The following is an 18,740-nucleotide window of genomic DNA, read 5'->3' on the forward strand; positions in this document are numbered from 1 at the left end:
TTCCTAATGCAATTGGCTGTTTCTTATGAACCAAGGAGCATTAACTGCGATTCTTAGGACTTTGTTTTGAAAAGATTGTAATTTTTTCCTTTTCGTAAAGCATGCCGCTCCCCAGACTTCACAGTCGTTCATCAGCAGTGGCCTGGGAATTGCTTTAAATATAAGAACAGTTGTTTCTGGTTTTAGTTTGGAATAGGATATAGCATTGCTAACCTTGCGTAGGTTTGGGTTAGTTGATGTTGATATGGTACTACTATTTTATGTTATTAAAAACTGGGTGATGGGTGGTGGGTTTTGAACCCCATTTTGATTTAAAGCTTCATGTTCATGACCGCTTGTCTGATGATACTATTGGCAGCCATTATTTTTAAAAAAATAAGAGAATAGAAAAAAAATTGAAAGCTGAGAAAACTACGATAAAAAAAAGTTCTTTAAAGTAAATATTACTGCGGTATTTAAAGTCCCGGGTTTCGGCACCAGTTAAGTATTAGCGAAAGCAAAATGTCAAAAAAAGAGAAGAAGGAATAAGATCTAACACGCTTGAACTGCTGTAAAATACTAACTTTATTGTGTTCGCTACATCTCTTATATATCTTCGATCAGCTGATCCCGTCAGTCAGCTGACATCGAAATAACAGCTGACTCAGGCCGTAACTTATATATATATATATGTATTGTGCATACATAAGAAAATTGCTTAAGATTTAAATTTGTGTAATTAGAATATAAATACGTATACATACATACGTATGGGCTTGAGCAATAAGAAGACAATTTTTAATAGCTTGGATAAATCAATTATAAGGTCTCTTTGATGATGTTCTGGTGGCCGAAACGTTAGGAAAAAAATAAAGAGAAAAATAAGGGTCGAAATATATTTGTTTTATAAATTTAAGGAAGAACCTCCTTCTTTGGTGACTGCTGTTTTATTAAAATAAATTATCACTTACTAACAAAATTTTCATATATGAAATTTCAAAAAAGATGATTTTAGGCAAAACTGGTAATGGCTACAGCAAAAGATCACTCCTTCAAACTATTCAGATCTTATGAGTAAAAATACCTTCGCTAAATCACTCACAGTCCCTTCTACATCACATAGAAATCATTGTGCAAGAACCAAAAATAAAAAAAACAATACAAAACATTTCATGACTCACTTGCTGGACATCTCACCCAACTAGTTCAAACATTAATAACCACAAGAAGACTGAAAATGACTACACAATGAGTACCTTCGATGGAAAGCTTCTCTATTATTCTTTAAAATTTAAAAAATAAAGAATAAAACTTTATCATATTTATTTTCAGGAATCAATTTCTTCACTATTTTCCACTTCTTTATTCTTTTAACGTTTCAACAACGTTTTGGCCTCCTCTGCCCATTATCCAGCTCTACAAATAAAAACATTTCCAATTAACATACAGATGCAATCAACAAAGTTTATATTGTACATTAATAAAAAAATATATATATATATATACAATCACATACAAAAATTCAATATTTAAAGGTATATACATCATCTCAATGATTTATGGACATATAAAAATCTAAAATGTTTCTGGAAAATGAACTAAAATATCTTAGTAATTCTTCTTTTTTCCCCTCTTAACTTATTAATCTGTAGACATATGTCATTCTAAATTTAAAAAAAAATTTTCTCACTTTAATGTAAGTCCTAATTTTTTCATAATTTGTTTATTATCTTTCATTGTTCCTGTTTTTTCAAAAAATATTTGCCTAGAACAGTTTTTTCAATTAAAAAATTATTTTTAATTCTAGTTATTATTGACATTTATATATTATTATGTTTATAAATTACTTTTTCAAATGCACTTCCCCCTTAGTTGCTGCAGTGCAACTAATAATTTATATTTAAAATAAAGAATAATTTTATTTATAAATAAACAAATATGTTATTAGTAATGGACGAATAATGATGTAAAATGATACATATTATGGAAACTGAAAATTCTGAATAATACAACGAAACAACGGATCCTTTTTAGTTGATACATCATTAGACAGTATAAAGTTGTTTTCGTATTTACAATATACAACACATATTGCAGCCAGACATAAACCAAAGTAATTCTCTGAGACTATATTTATTAAAATCGCGGGATCTGATTTGTTCTGCCATAAAAATGTCTATAAAAAAGGACTGCATTGCACAAACATGATAAATATTTTAGTGGATATTTTTTTCATTTTATTTACGATTGACGGTATAAATTTTAGAGCAAAGTTTTTATCACCCCGAGATATAGCGGGTTCATAACTTTTATATAACGCAATAAAAATTTCAGTGGACTTGGATCCTATATTTATTTTCATAGCACCCTTGCCCGTTTTATATATTTAAAAAAATAAATAAATCAATGAAAAAAAAGGTGGCGTGTTTTAAAAAGTTACAAGCCAACTGGATTAATTCTATTAAATAAAACTATATTCAAATTTAATTTAATTATTTTTCAACATGGAAATGAAAACATTTTCTTGTAAATTTTCTCGTTTAAATACTATAAAAACATTTAGGATTAATTGTAATATAGTCAGTCTGGTTGCTTCTGAAATTAAGTATGTTTTATATCTTTTATAATAGTAACGTTAAATTCCTCAGTCTTCTTCTCTTCTTCTTTATCTTTATTTATGAAGTTCCTAATCGACAAAATCCAAAAAATAAATGTGTAATAGTTGAACTAATGGAATTTTTAAGGGCAGTGTGGTCTAACCGTGTTGCAATCGCCTGTTTTAGCTTATAACTAAGCAAGATTTTCATTTTTAGCTCTCAAACGATTATTACCACTTTAATATAACCCAATATTATCTCCTTTGAGAACAACCTTTATTATAAAAAAAAATAGCATATTAATATATTAGGGTCGAGTCATAAGTAACTTTTATTTTTTTATCAGACATTTATTTTGCTCTCATTAAATAACAAATTATATTAATTTATTATGTATTCACCATTATTATCTATAACCTTCTCCAATCTTCCTGGGAGTTTATGAATTCCTTCCTTGTAAAATGTGGTTGATTTGGACTGGGAGAAGTTTTCGAAAAAAACAGTTTAAGTAACGTGTACCACACAAACAGTTGACAAAAGACTAAATGAAGCCTCGTTGATATAGTGAAAACAAAAGCTTGTTGTCATCTTATCTCATAGCGGGTAGACACAAACAAAAGGTTCTACTTAACTGCGTCGGAAGTTACTTATGACTCGATTAATAGTCATTCAAAAAAGACATATCTATGTTCAGTAATTCATTAAAAATAGTACACATAATTTATATAGCACACTAAAACTAATCAGTATTATTGTACAGAATATAAATATGTCCCATGGTGAACAAGAAAACTAATTAATTTAAAAAAAGTCATTGAAGTGCACTGATTTCCATATTGGCCTATTCTCGTCCTACTTGGCACAATCTCATTATTTTTATATAAAAATTCTTTATACAGATAGATTAAGATTCTTAAATAAATTTAAATACCGGAGCACTAGCAATGATTGTAACTACTCTTAGAGTTATAGTTGTTTCAATGATTTCTAAGTTAAAAAAAAAGTAGTCTCAAGTCATAAAAATAAATGGTGGCAGAATCTCACCACATCAGGTGAATTTATTTTGATGGTAATATGATTACCTGACAATATAAAAAAAGATACATTAATGAAACTCCCCAGATAACTTCAGGTAGTAGTTGAATGCAAACTAATTACTAATCCGAGCATTAAATTAATTTTTCATAACTCTAACACCAACACAAAGTAATAAAACCGTTTATTATTAGATCAAATTGTGATAACCACCTAGATGAGTGTGATGGACAAATCATATATACATAATTATCATTTTAAACTTCGATAAAAGACATTATTGCTATGAATTATTTATTTATTTTATAGTTGGGGCTACAAATTGTTGAGGTCCTTGGTCACGGGTTGTGGTTTTGGTATTCACGACTGTGAGTTGCTACCAGTAGGCTGAAGGGTCCACTAACCTGAGGGTCTGGCACCCGGGACTGCTTTACAAACTCCGTAAATTCCTACCTCTTACATACTTTCTCATCATTCATCCCTTTCTCATTGATAGATTATTCCAAGTAAATCACAATGGTTCCTATTCATCCCTCTATTCTCAGTCCACTGGTGTTCCTCGAGGTAGTATTCTTGGTCCCATCCTCTACACCGTCTACATTGTCCAACCAATCTTAATACTATCCTCACCACGTAAGCCGATGATAAATGTGTGCTCGCAGTTAATAATAACCCATTAATTGTATCTCAAACTCTCCAATCCCATATCACAGCCCTTGAAGAATGGTGTCGTAATTGGAGGATTAAGATAAGTTCTAACAAATCCCATCAAATCACCTTTACCCTTCGTCGTAAACCTACTGACAGTTTCATTTAATAATGTTACTTTTACCCCTGTCGAACAGCTCCGCTACCTTGGACTACATTTGAACAAACGATTAACCTGGAATCCTCTGACAAGACTGAAAAGACTACACGTTGATTTCGACTATAACAGCACTTACTAGACAAACGGTCTAACCTTCCAACACATTACAAAAGACTGATATACGTGACTGTAATAAGGCCAATCTGGACATATGGAGTTGAGCTTTGGGGCTCCACCAAACCTTCGAATTCCTTTCGTATTCAATCCTTCAACAACAAACAAAAAACCTTCGTAAAATCCTCAATGCTCCTTACTTGGTCAGAAATATAATCATACATAAAGACCTTAATGTTCCCTATGTAACCGATCTAGCCCGAACCAGATATTATAAACCTTCCATTATAAACTCCCTAACCACTCAAACCCCCTAGTTTCTAACCTTGGGTCCTCTTCCATTCCAGACAATCCTCCGAGGCGTCTGAAATGAAGATGGCCACGAGACCACCTAATGTAAAATGTCATTAGAGTGCTACCAATGGGTTGTTGCTCTACACGCCAGTAACACTCTATTTTAACTAATATCAAATTTACTGAATGTATTATGTAATATACAGTTGTAAATTTCAATAAAGTTATTAAAAAAAAAAATTCTAAGAAGGAGTCAGACAGTAGAAATGTTTTAGAGGGCAAAGAATCTCCAGAAGAGAGAAGATAAATTAAAATAAAATATATGACTGCTCGGGGAGACGGAAGTAATGAGTGGTCCAGTATTAAGCCGCGCCGTTCAATAGGAGAAAAATGTTAAAGCAGATTTAGTAGAGATCAAAGGCGTAATTAAAGACTTAACATGGTTAAAAAAGAGAAAAAAGGGGGTTTTATGAAATGGGGATTTCGTTTTCTCCCTCTTTCCCTCATCCTTTATTTTTTTAATTTTTATTTTTGCCGGAGAATTTCTGAATAATGTAAACAAGTACTCTCTCCAGCAACTATGCACGATATAAATTCCAACCTCCAGAACAAACAGTAATTATGGAGTATTTTCTTTTCTTTCTTTCTCTTTTTTTTTTTTTTTAAATAAAACTCATCTTAATTGAAACCAACATTTTCTTTATTGATAATGAACTCTAATTACGACTCAAATAAAGACATATGTATATATTTACATGTTCAATATTTCATTAGGAATAGTATAAATAAATTTTATAATATCGTACAGCAAAACTATATAGCGTTATTGTTTCAATTATAAATTTGAAAATTTTATTTATAAAAAGTATTTAATCTCTTTTCCACCTCCAGCTAAATGCTTATGATAAACTTTTTATTTATTGTTATTTACAACTGTATAAAAATATATACAAGTAAATTTCCTGTTAGTGATAAAATGACATAATTCAAACATGTGGAGAATCTTTGATAGAACTCCAATAACATTTCTAGAGCAGAAGATCTCGAGGCCATATTCTTTTCAGACGCCTAGAAGGATTATTATGTAATGAAGGAGAAGCCATGTTATAAACAAGTGGGTTTGGATAGTTGAGGAATTTATCATGGAAGGGTTGGTGTCTCGTTCTGGCTAAATCGGCAACATATGGAGCATTGAGGTCCTGTTGGATAACTTTATTTGTGACAAAGTAAGGAGGATTAAGGATTTTGGACTGTAAGGATTGGATATGAGAAGAATTCGATGGTTTAGTGGAGCCCCAAAGCTCAACTCCGTCCAGATTCCTGTCCAGATAGGCCTTATTATAGTCATGTATATCAGTATTTTATAATGGTTTGGAAACTTAGACCGTTTGTCTAATAAATGTTGAATTAGTCGGAATCAACGACCAGTTTCCTGTCTTTTCAGTCTTGTATGAGGATTCCATTTCAATAGTTTTTCCAGATGTAGTCCTAAGTAACGGATCTGTTCGACACGATGAACGGTTAAACAGTTTAAAAATGTCTAACAGTTTAAAAATGTCTCTTAAAAATGTCTGCTTCTCCTTCAACAATTTAAAAATGTTCAGTGCAAAAGTACACAATAAAATGAGATGAACCAGATTTTAAGATTTTCATTATAACATTTTTATATTTAACAAGACATTCAGTCGAACTAATTTTGTGCAGAAAAGGAGACACACATTTCACATTTTTATTTCAAACAGAAAACAAAATTAAGTGTTCTGGGTCTTGAGAATATATTTAATTTAACTAACCTATATATGGAGTATATAAGGGAAAACATTGAATGCATTGCTATCATGCAAAATTTCTAATTCGAATTTTGGACAGAAATACATGTTTTGTGGTACCCTGGGTCTAAAATACCAAGTCTCGCAAAATATTTTTGTGAACAGCCGAGCTCGAAAACGAAAAATTGAACTTAAATATTTAAGCCATATACCTGGAATGTGACAGAAGCTAATTGTTCTACCACTCGAAGTACACATTATTGAATCGATTGTTCAATTTTTTTCGATTTTCTCCGAAACGTCTTTGACGATTTTGATAAAACTCAACGAATCAACGACTAAGTCCTCTTTAATACCCTCTTATTATCCTCATTGAAATGGTTTAACAGGGCTTAAGTGTTAAATTAAAAAAAAAAATCTCCTTAGTGCATTTAATTTTGTTTATCGGAAAAAAACCGAAACCAATCGATCTCTTCTAATTGCAAGCCTATGTTTACGAATTATGTTATACTCTTGTATCGTTAGTAGGAAAAAAATTAATATTCATTATTTTTATGTCAAGGACCCTAAATATGTATTTTTATAGCACCAGAAAAAGAAAAATGTTTCCCCTTTTCTTATCTTATAGGTTTTTCCCCCGAAAATCACTAAAAAATATTATAACTTAAAGACGAGTCAACCAATCTTCTCAAAACTTGGGTTCGTAAGTAGGGAGGTAGGTGAAAGTTGTTTGATATTTTCTTATAGACATCGAATAAGATGTGATTGTTTCATCGATTTTGCTTCTTGATAGTTACGATAGATTCAGTAAGTGGTACTGAATTTATGGTAGATTAATTACAAGATGTACTTACTGCTTCTGAACAAGTCAGTAAGAACATTTAATTTCTTAACTTAATTTAATAACTTGATACACATTTTAGAATGTTCGAATAATAGAAAAAAAAGGTAAAACATGCAACCCCATGGATTCTCCACCTCTTGCAAGCAGGTACAGGGATTAGGTTTTATTCTTTTACACTCTTCTCCTCCTCTATTCATTTCTTATTTTCCCTTACTCACATTATATTAATTATGTTCACCACATATTATTATTGCCATACTTACTAATTACTGCTTTTGTCTTACTTAACTTTATATTTTACTTACATATTTCATTAATTACTTATATTTTCTTTCCTTTTTTCTCCATAACTTTAATTTAAATTATTAATAACATTATCTTTTTATTTCTATGATCCTGCTTTTTTATTTACATATTTTATTACCAATATAAAAATTTTATTTCCCACTTCTTTCATTATTTTATTTTTATTTTTAATAATTTTCATTTTGTACATATTTTTATCAACTAGATTAACTCTTAATATCTAGACTAACTTTTATTATCTGTTCTATCCTACTACTTAATTTTAAAATAACTCTTCTCATACAGCCTCTATCTTCTTATAATACTCAAACTATTTATGTCTGTCAACACTATTTATCCATAATGTTAGTTATTTTCTAATAATTCTATAAATCCTATTATTCATTGGTTCTTATCTTGTTGTTTCTTTGCTCTAATGAAGGCTGGAAATTCTCGCCAAATAATAAATAAATTTTTACTGAGTTTCTATTTAACCAAGTCTCATTATATTTTTAAATCCAGTTTACTTCATTATAATCCAGAACCAGTTATTTTTTATAAAAATCAATCACTGCGGATTTTGATTCATTTCAGACTGTGGTAATGGAACAACGATTATCAAAAATTGTTTCCAAAATATCGTATTATAACCAACACAGATATATTGTGGTTGATAGAAAAACATTCAATTTATTTAATACCTTCTGAAGGCATATTATTGTATTTTACCTGTCTCATTATATATAGGCCTAAATTCTGGTCGAAACGTTGTCACTGATAAATAACGTGTTTTTTTCCTTATATATATTATTCATGGTCAACAATGTTCTCATATTATGATAATAAAACAAAATATCTCGAATCTGCCTCAAGTTAAACTATACACTCATCAGTAAAACTAAATAGATTAAGGATAATAGTATCAATATATATTATTAAACAAAAATTTATAATACAGAATCATTTCTTTTCATATTCATGATGGTAGACCATTCCAGAAGCAAACAGCATACATAAATTAACCCTAGCTTATATTTTCAAGTAGCTCGATTCATGAAAATTCATAGCCTATTGTGCTAAAGCTGCAAGAGATCCACGCAAAAGATAACTTTTTTTAAGAACTAAAGGAAGTCCCACAGTGGTTTCTAGATACACTTAGATTAAGAATGCAATGGATTTCCTCTACCGAGATAAACCGATTTCTTCATTACGGCCATATTTTAAACTGCAGTTACTGAAATCATTAATGCCAAATGATGATAAAATCTAATAATAATTATTATTTGTACCCTTCACTAGGCCTCCAATTAGTTGTTTTTAAATATTTCATGTTCCAATTTTCAGCAAAAACTTCTTCTTTAAAAGTATAAATAAATACATTGATTATAAACCTTATAATTTTCACCCATTATCGTTCCCAAAATGGTGTCTAGGCAATAAAATCATTAACAGCCATGAAAATGATAAAATAAAATTAAGTAGATTAATTAATGTTTTTGATAAGGATAACAACAATCATTGGTAATAAAAATTCAAACATTTCTTGCTAAACGAAAGAATATTAATTATATCATGCTATTCACTACAAACTATACCAACCCATGAAAATGATGAAATAAATATACTAATTAGTTGTTTTTCCTTTACGGTTGACTTACGTGAAAGGCATGTAAGTGAAAGGGTCGAATAGATTTTAGAGCTATTACATTTTTCAGAGGAAGTGATTAAAAATTTTGTGTTTATTGTTTTTTATTTTAAAGTCTAATTTGTCTATAACATTGTTATTATATGTATGTAATACATTATATTATATATATTTTTATGAGCATATTTTTAAATATTTTACAGTTTGTTCTTTGTTCTTAGATAAAATTAAAAATTAAATTATTTTTTAAACTTTTCTTTATGGACTGATAATGGTTCAAAAAAGAAAAGAAAATAAGATGTATTTTCTTTCATTTATTTCTTTTTTATTGTGTAATATTACATTCTGTCTTATATTTCTAGATAATGGTAATATGGAGCTCATTCACACCATATTTACAAGTATATAAATTAAATGATAACAAAATAAGAAATAGAGGAAGAAATAAATAAATAAAAAAACAATTTTAAACAACTTAAGTGCTCATAGCATGCAGAAAGTTAGTATAACATTGTTATATAATTAATTAATCTTGTTTACCTGCAAGAAATGTTTCACAAGGTGTTTTTATGGTTTTCAGGTGTTATCCAGGTCTTTTTCTGTCTCCTTATGTTCTATGGCGTGTACGTGTAAGACGTTGCTATTTTGTATATTGTATGTGTGATGTGTCGTTAATTTTTTTTTTGTTAGTATATTTGCAGGTTATTATTTTTAGCATTAAACAAAAAAATATTATCTAAACATTCAAACACTATTAATATTTATAAAATTATTGTATTAATGTTTTCCGCTTAGTCGTAAAAGCCCTCTTTAGTAAGTTACAATTTTTACTTACCTCAGTGTCGTTTATAAATCCCCTGTCTTTGTATGATTGTTTTTGAGTCCCATTTTATTGAGGAAATATGTGTTGGTTACTAACTTTTGAATTATACTTACACTAATTTATTTTTTTAAGTTGTTGCAGCTCATAATGTCTGGTAAAACATTTTTTATTGTGTATTTTTTAAGCTAATTATTTCACAATGATTTTTTTTAAAAATTATTTATTAAATTCGTTTTCCAGAACTACTTGAAGATAAAGAATTGGGATTGATGCTGTATGCTGATTGTTGCCTTATAAAGGAACAGAAGAACCCCACCCTATTACCAATCCTCCCCTGGACCGTAATTCAACTCCGTAAGTACCTCCCACTTGACATTCCGGGGGAAAAATAAGAATAATCAAAATGAGACCAATATTTTTCCTTCAAGCTAAATTTTACGTTATAATTAATTTCTACGGTACCCTCTAATAGCAGGAATTTTGTTTAAAATACGTTTATAAATAAATGAAGAAGCAAAAACAAATATTTGATAGTCATTTTTCATACCTCAAAAATCCTTATACATGAATTTTCAGATAATAATACATTTAATTTTGTTCAAATGAAAAATCAAACATCTCTAATTGTTAATAGTAATAATAAACAATGGGAGAGGGGTGGGACTGTGGTAAGGCCCGACACTACTAACTCCAAGGACTCGGGTTCAAATCCGACTGGGCAGAAAATTGTTTTCTGTTACACTGTAGCCGTAAGTCAACCCTGTGGGTTTTGGAGCCCTCCTGGGGTCCACCCAGCCTCATAAATTTGATAAAGATCTGGTGGTCGAGCGTAAGTCGAGGTGACCAAATCACCTTCTTACACAACAGTACTTCCTTACAAAATACTAAGCCCCTGACTCTTCCTGGGTTGTGCCGGCGGTACAGATTTTTAATTATAAGCAATTGATGAATATAAAATATGAAGGAATTTGATAATTATTGGTTTTCGATGGTAGTTATTATAACAGTCGGATTTTACTTTCACATATCTATATATGAAATACATAGTAAGAGGATTGTCATCCTGAATAATATAGAAAAAGCTGTTCTGCATTGTATAAAAATTCATTTCATTTCATGGTGTAGTTGTGAATTGCGTAGCAGATATTATTTGTGGTTAAACCCTGATAACTTATAATATTATTTGTGATAACTTATCCCCCTAACTTCTACATTTTGTGGTTTAAGATTTCCTTACGTCCTTTATTCGTTATATGGGAGTGGAGTAGCTCAGTGGTAAAGTACTGTGCTAACCGCCAGGACCCGGTTTAGAATCCCGTAGTAGTAGATACTAATTTATTGTTGTCACTATAGCAGTGATCAACTCGGTGGGTTCAGGAGCTCTGAGGAGTCCACCCAGACTCATAAAGCGGGTACCCTTAATTAGGGAAAATCTGGCGGTGGAACACGATACTGACCAAATCACCTGCGCAAAAGTTGGTTTGGAACGTTATTTCCTTACTAAGAACTGAACCCCAGATTTATTCGTTATGTAAAGGTATATTTTTGCTTGAATGCTATAACTAGTTCATCGAGGAATTCGATAAATTGAGGTTCATTATAACGATGTTGTACAGTAAATAGGAAATATTTCATCATCAGATTGACGTAATTAATGTGCACGAGATACGGCTATAAGCTGATATTCATTGTTAACATTTATTTATCGAAATATCCTCAAGTTTAAATATAATTCGTTAAAAAGCCAATCCTCAAAATTGGCCCCGGAATTCCTCCAGCGACAACTTAATACGAAAATAATGAGGCGCTGGTCGTAGCGGTAATTGGATCTTGTTAAGTAAAACAAACAGGGCCGTGTAGTCCTCCGCATTCTGAGGATAATTACCGTCTTGTGGAGGATGAAGTCTCGAGTCTCGTTATTTGTAAAAAGGGAAAGATAAGGGCGGTAATAGTCCCGGGGTCCTAATGTAATGACTCATAGGGGATTGGTCCTCCCCGCAACCAATCCTCGCCAGTTTTTCTTATGCCACTCCCACTAGAGAGAACTTCTACCCCCGCATCAAAACATTCCCCCCGTCGGGGAATGGGAAAAAAAGCCTTTAAAAGTTGGGGGTGGTGCTTGGTTATAAATTATATCGCTCCTGTAGGCTCCTAACCAGCTCCTTTACATAAATAGATTGTTTTCTAAATTAGTTAGGTTAGTTAAGTCGCCCGATTAGAGCTCAGAGGGGTTAACGATGAGGAGTTAACTCAGGTCTCTAATAAGAGCTAATATTTGGTGATCCTTTAGAGGACATCTTCCCCCTCCTCCTCCCCCCCCCCGCGTCCTTTTGTGATTATTTCTACACACATACATTTGCTTGTTAAAAACATATATATAAATACATAATGCATATGTTAATTTTTTTTTCAAGCATAGTATCCCTAAGTAAAAAGAGTTTATTTAGAAATTGTACAAAGTCCATGCGAAACAACATACTATATGTATATAGAGTGGAGCTATTAAAAAAAAGAAGATAAATTAACAAAAATAAAATAAAATATAATAAAAAAAATCAGATGCTCTTTTAACAGGAGAAACTTTTTAAATTAACTATTTGTATTGTATAAAAAATAATTGTCAATTATAAACTAGGAGAAAAGTAAAAATACAAGTAAGTAAAAAAAATAAAAATACAAAATATACATGTACATAACTAAAAATATGAATGTAATAAATAATCTTGGTGCATTTAAACAAACAGCCCACAGATATATAGATACTTGTGTCGATAATAATTAAATATGGATGAGAAATAGAATACAGGTACACGTTTAGCCAAAAATATAATGATACAATTAAATTGGAGAAAAAAGAACTAATTCATTAAAACAAGTACTAAAAGTACATAAACAATAAAAAAAAATAAATAAATGCAGCAAATAAAATATTTAAAATAAATACATCATATGTTGATTTGTACATGTAACATACACGGTATATGTCAGTCTCATAAATATTTTAATTTCATAGGGTTTAGGGTAAAAAAAAAAAATAAATCGTCGTTTAATAACTCGTAAATCGGAAAAAATAATCAATATGGTTTTAGCACTCTAAAAAAAATAATTAAAAATCAATACATGATTATAGAGAAATTTCATACTGACCATCAATTTTTAGGATAACTATATATTTTTTTCCGATTCAAAATTTCTTTCGAGATGTTTTTAGAATGAAGTACTAATATATATTTTTTTAAATAGTTTAAAGTTATATTCGCAGTTAGGATAGACAACTTATGGGACCATATATGATTTTCCAGTAACCTGTAATTCTCTCTTTGTTTTTCCATATATCACTTATATTATATATCACATTTTAGCACCACTGATAATATTTTTTCCAACTCCCATTGCAATATTGGTCAAATTGGTTCTTAATAATATTCTTGAAAATATTGAATTGTGAAAAATGAACTTTTTTTTTTTCATTTTATGTTAATCAAAAATGTAACTGAAATATTTTTTTCTACCGTACCTCAACACTCAGCAGAGGGAAAAATATTACTGTAAACTAAAAAAAATCAGGACTAAATTTAAAAGAAAATGTCATTTAGTCAAACTGAATGAACAAATTGTGTGACATGAGAAATCAATTGACATTATATTTTTTTCATCAAAAAAATTATACAACTAATCATCTGTACTTGCATTAATAGAATGAACAAAAAAAAAAGAAGAAAAAAAAAAGGAATTTATTGAATAAAATAATTTTTAATATGCCATCATACCACTCTAAAAGTATAAGTCTTACAAAACTTTGGTCACATATTCGTTCTTACATGTTTATATAAAAAATCATAATTTTATCAGGTGTGTTTAACACACACATTTTTCTCGAAAATATGCAAGAGAGAATTGAAATAAAAAAAAATTAATAAAAAAAGTAGTCTTATATAAATTTATATTTATATTACCAATTGTTACCCTCATAGGTGTATGTCAAATTATTATCCAATAATTTTATTGTCAAAAACGAGACGAATTGCCTCTTATTGCGAACCAAGCCCAAACACAAAAAATAAATAAATAAAATTAATTTTTGATTTGAGAAACAAATTTATGCAGGAAGTAATTATAAAAATTAAATTCCAATCAAAAGACCAATAAAGGTGCTTAGCCGATCATATATAATAAAGGGGTAATTGTGAGCGTCAGGGATATTTTCATCTTCTTAATTGGGATGAGGAGTGAGGCAGGTTTAATTCAATGTATTAATAAGCAATAAATTGTCCTTTATTAAATAGCGTGAAGCCGGGGGTACTTAGAGCTTTCTCTTAAACAGAGCTGCCGATTGGTTATTTTAATGAATAATTTATGTTTGGTTTTTGAATTGTAGATTATAAAAATGTAAATTGTAACGCCAGGTAGCCAACAAAGCGGTCTATAGCCTGTGAAAATAATCGATAATAACTTAGCTCATGAATGCTTGAAAATTGAACAATGTTTCAAAGTCTTATAATGGCAAACGAGTAAAGTTTGATATAACCAAAAAGACTCGAATTGTACAATATAGTTTCATTAAGTTCAAATTCAACCTGAAAACAAATAAAAGAATAATCATGAAAAAATAATTAAATTTGTTTTAAGTCCATTTTTTATTTAATAGTCAATAGGTAAATGCATCAATATTCAAAAACCTACCTAATTTGGGAATAGTCGAGGGGGAAAATCTTAAACCAGGCTCTTTTTCTATAAAACCTAAACTGGAAAACATCACATTAAAAAGAAAGTGATTACACTTGATTATTTAAAATTGATTATATAGTAAAGTAAAATGCAAGAAGTTACACAAAAATATTTTTGGTGTCTCATCAGGAGAGAAAAACTTAATTCAGAATTAAAATTAATTGAGAATAGGTCATACTCTCCTCACGCACTCTCATCTGATCAGAAAACTGCCACCTCCAACGTGCAAATATTGTCAGTCCATTTTCACGATTAGACATATTCTTGAAGAATGTACTCACTATTTGCCAATAATAAACAGGATAGGACTGACCCCAAATTTATCAGAAGCTCTCACAGATGAGGAACCTAAAATTACAGTACTATTTGAATTTTTAAAAGCATATCGCCTTGTTTATAAGTTATAACTCCTTTGATTTTTTTTTATATATTTTATTGATTTTTTTTTTAAATTATTTTTATTTATTTATTTTTTTTTTTACTTTTATCATGCCATAGGCGTTGATGACCAGAGGGTTTTATGCCTTTAAGCAAAAATCAACAACAACAACAAAACTTAATTCAAAGAAAGTTGTCTGCTCAACTGTATTGGGTTACTAGATACACAGCATACTTCTTAGCTATTGTTAGAGATTTTTTTTTTAATCTTATAAAGTATAGGCATGGTAAACTTAAACTTATACATATTCAATAAACCTTAAAGAGGGTACGATAAAGCAACCATTTCCAGGAGTCCATTTCCTTCCACGCGTTGATTATAAGTAAACTTATAATTTATAATAGAAATATTTTTGTTTTATCATGTTTATTTCTAAAAAATGACATAACTGTTCTTCTTAATCCGAGAGTAAAACTATAATTTATTTTTTTTATAAATTTTCTGGTAAGGGTTCTGCTGATTAAATTTGAAATATTTGAGCATAATAGTCTTTAGAAATATTTTCTTCTTCTTCCTCATATGCTAACGTTTTAGGGTTTATTCATGTTGAATTAATAATTTTACTGTGTCAGTAAATAACAAATAATAAAATATCTGTGATATTTAGGGTTCAATGCATTTTGAAGCGCAAAACCTCAAAATTTGTGTGTGCATTTTTTTTCATTCAATTACAGTGGTTCATTATTAAGAAGGTGCATCGAAACGTTAACATGTGAGGAATTAGTAGTAAATAATAGAAATATAAGGCAGGAATAAGCTCAAATGTTTCAAATTTAATTAGAAGAACCCTTTTTTTCCTTTAGGGTTAATAGAAATTTATTGTACTCATGAATATTGTTATTTACTTTATTTTATCCTAACAACATATGTGTGTTATATATATGTATATATGTTTATTTACATAAAATGTATGTGTGTTTGTGTAAGATAAGTGAGTTGTAATAAACAACAAAATTTAATGTTACAATAGAAAGAAGGCTACAAAGCAAAAATTACTAAGTTTCGTAAGAATTATTTTTCTATTTGTTTTGAGTTTTGTAACTGAAGAATTTCTCAAATTTTTCTCAAAAACCTTGTCTATTTTGTTTTCAAAGTTTTCCCTACCCTACAAGAATTACATTGCCTTTAAATTGATGTAATAATTTGAAACTCGTAAGAACATGTTTACTGACATTTCCAACATTTCAAATCAATTTCTTGACCCAAGATTTTATCAAGGTTTAAAAATGATAGCACTTACTTCAGAAATTTTCAACAATAATATGTATTACAGATCATAATGAAATTAAGGAACAAACTAAAATGGAATTGATCGCGCGTTGTTAAAAAGGGCTTATACGGGGAAAAAGAGAGCCGGAAAAAAAATATCATCTACAAAGTTGTATTTCAATTTTTATTTCTAATTTTTTGTTTTACTTCATTGAAATTGTCCAAATAATCAAAATAAAATTTGGCTGATTGCACCTGAGTGACATGATTTGTGCGGATGTATTTTTGAGCAGGTGTATAAAACATGAAGTTGCATTAAAAGCCGAATCTTGGTTATAATTCAATTATGACACCCAACACTCAGCCCTCATTCTCAATCGATTCTGAAGCATGTAGCCCTATTATATGCATTTTGATCAGAAATATATACTTCGGATTGAATTTATTTATAACCTATTAGACGATCGCAGCAGACACCCACCCAAGTTATGTATGTTCTAATCGGAACACGATCAACAAGCAATCTCACGGTCGTTGTCCCTCGTAGTAGAGAGTAAAGGACTGGAGATAAAATATAGAAAAGAGGCATGGAATGGTGGACGGAACCATATCCCTAAGGTGGGGGGCAAGCTATGTATTGATCCGCCCCTCCTTCTTAGCCCTTTCTTTATCTCTTCTCTTGTATTTAGTATCCATTGTGTCTTCTCTTCTTCAACGGTATCTCTAACTCTCGGAGGTCTTCGGTTCTGGAGTAATTAACAGAGTTCATCTCACCTTACTTTGGAGGGGAGGGAAGGACATTCATCAGTCGCATACTGCTAACTAAATATTTTCAGAAAAAATGTACACCATAGAGCAAATCTTTTCCTTTATATTTTTAAAGTTAACTAAAAACAAATTCTCCCTTGTTGTGTCAATTTTTTTTTTCAGTCTGATTAAAAATCATTTACAAGCAGTCTATTAATCATTGAGTATTACATGATGATGATTATTAAATAACAATCACACTGATTGAGGAAACAACCATAAAACCCTTCTGGTATAAAATAAAACTATATAACAATATTTTTCTTAACAGTTCTATTTTGTTTATATTTTATGTGCTCTCCATATTTTAGCGACGTTTCAGCAATTTCAATTTTTTCGTCTACATTCCAATCGCATTATTAAAATCATGTATTTTCATAAATATTACTATTTGTTATGTTCTTGGGGATTTTGGATCTTGTTTTTAATCTCCAGAAAAGTTTGTTGGTTGTCAATTCGAAACCTTTTTTCCATGATTCACTCTGTTTAATTCCTTGTGAACTAAGGAGTTTCCTCATTGAGGACTTATGTTTAAAGAATAATGTATGGATTTCTAACAATTAGAAATTATTGAAGTTGAAATTTATCATCATAATTTACAATATAATCAAATTATGAATCTCTGAAACCACAATATATAAAATAAAATTAGTACCTAACTTGATATAACCACTAAGAGGGAGAGAGAAAAACACTTATTTACAAATATTGTGCTGGCCAATTGGATTGGGTTTTCCTCATACATATCATATTTAATAGTATTAAGATTAATTTGTTTTGGTAACTATTAATATAAACATTCAGAGCATAAAACAAAATAAATATTTTTTAAAAAAATTATAAATGATTTTTTTCTCCCTTACATATCTGGGATTTTTTTCGCAATCGCTCTAACAAATGTTTTCGACTTGATATCTCAAACAATATCTTAATCCGGTTGAAACATTATTTCAAACAACCTTCGACGTTTTCGATTAAAGGTTGAAAGTGAGTTTTTCCAAAATGAGTCAAAACTTTATCAAAGAAAATTGTGCCATTTTAGGGAAAAATCGAATAAATATTGAGAAATGATTTTCTTGATGTAATCTACATTATTAGTCACTTATCTAGAGCAAGTAAAATTATTTAGAAAAAAAATTCTAATGAAAGTATAAGAAATTTTAATTAAACCTGACAACTTACTATTGTTTAAACGTCTCAATATATTTAGCATGATTGAAATACTTATTTTACGTATGACTGAGTGAATCATACTTTAATTAGATCTTTGTAATCACTTTTCTTATATTTTATCTCTCTTATTCCCTCCTTCTCACGTAATCTCTCTCTCTCTCTCTCTCTATATATATATATATATATATATA

The 18,740-nt window shown here is 29.7% G+C and overlaps 1 long non-coding RNA gene across 3 annotated transcripts in view; it reads left to right on the forward strand.

The window, feature by feature from the left end:
- The window catches only part of LOC106686558 (uncharacterized), a 77,144-nt gene that overhangs the window by 58,069 nt on the left and 335 nt on the right, over nucleotides 1-18,740 (forward strand). For 2 of the 3 annotated variants that reach the window (XR_010843639.1, XR_001344034.2), the window contains 3 exons: nucleotides 9,733-9,869; nucleotides 9,951-9,993; nucleotides 10,434-10,547. This is a non-coding gene — a long non-coding RNA (uncharacterized lncRNA). Of the gene's footprint in view, nucleotides 1-9,732; nucleotides 9,870-9,950; nucleotides 10,000-10,433; nucleotides 10,548-18,740 lie in introns of all 3 variants that reach the window. The other variant, XR_002945006.2, reaches the window with a different exon arrangement.

Source organism: Halyomorpha halys, unplaced genomic scaffold (genome assembly GCF_000696795.3).
Source record: "Halyomorpha halys isolate HHAL.00 unplaced genomic scaffold, Hhal_1.1 Scaffold838.1, whole genome shotgun sequence".
NCBI lineage: Eukaryota > Metazoa > Arthropoda > Insecta > Hemiptera > Pentatomidae > Halyomorpha > Halyomorpha halys.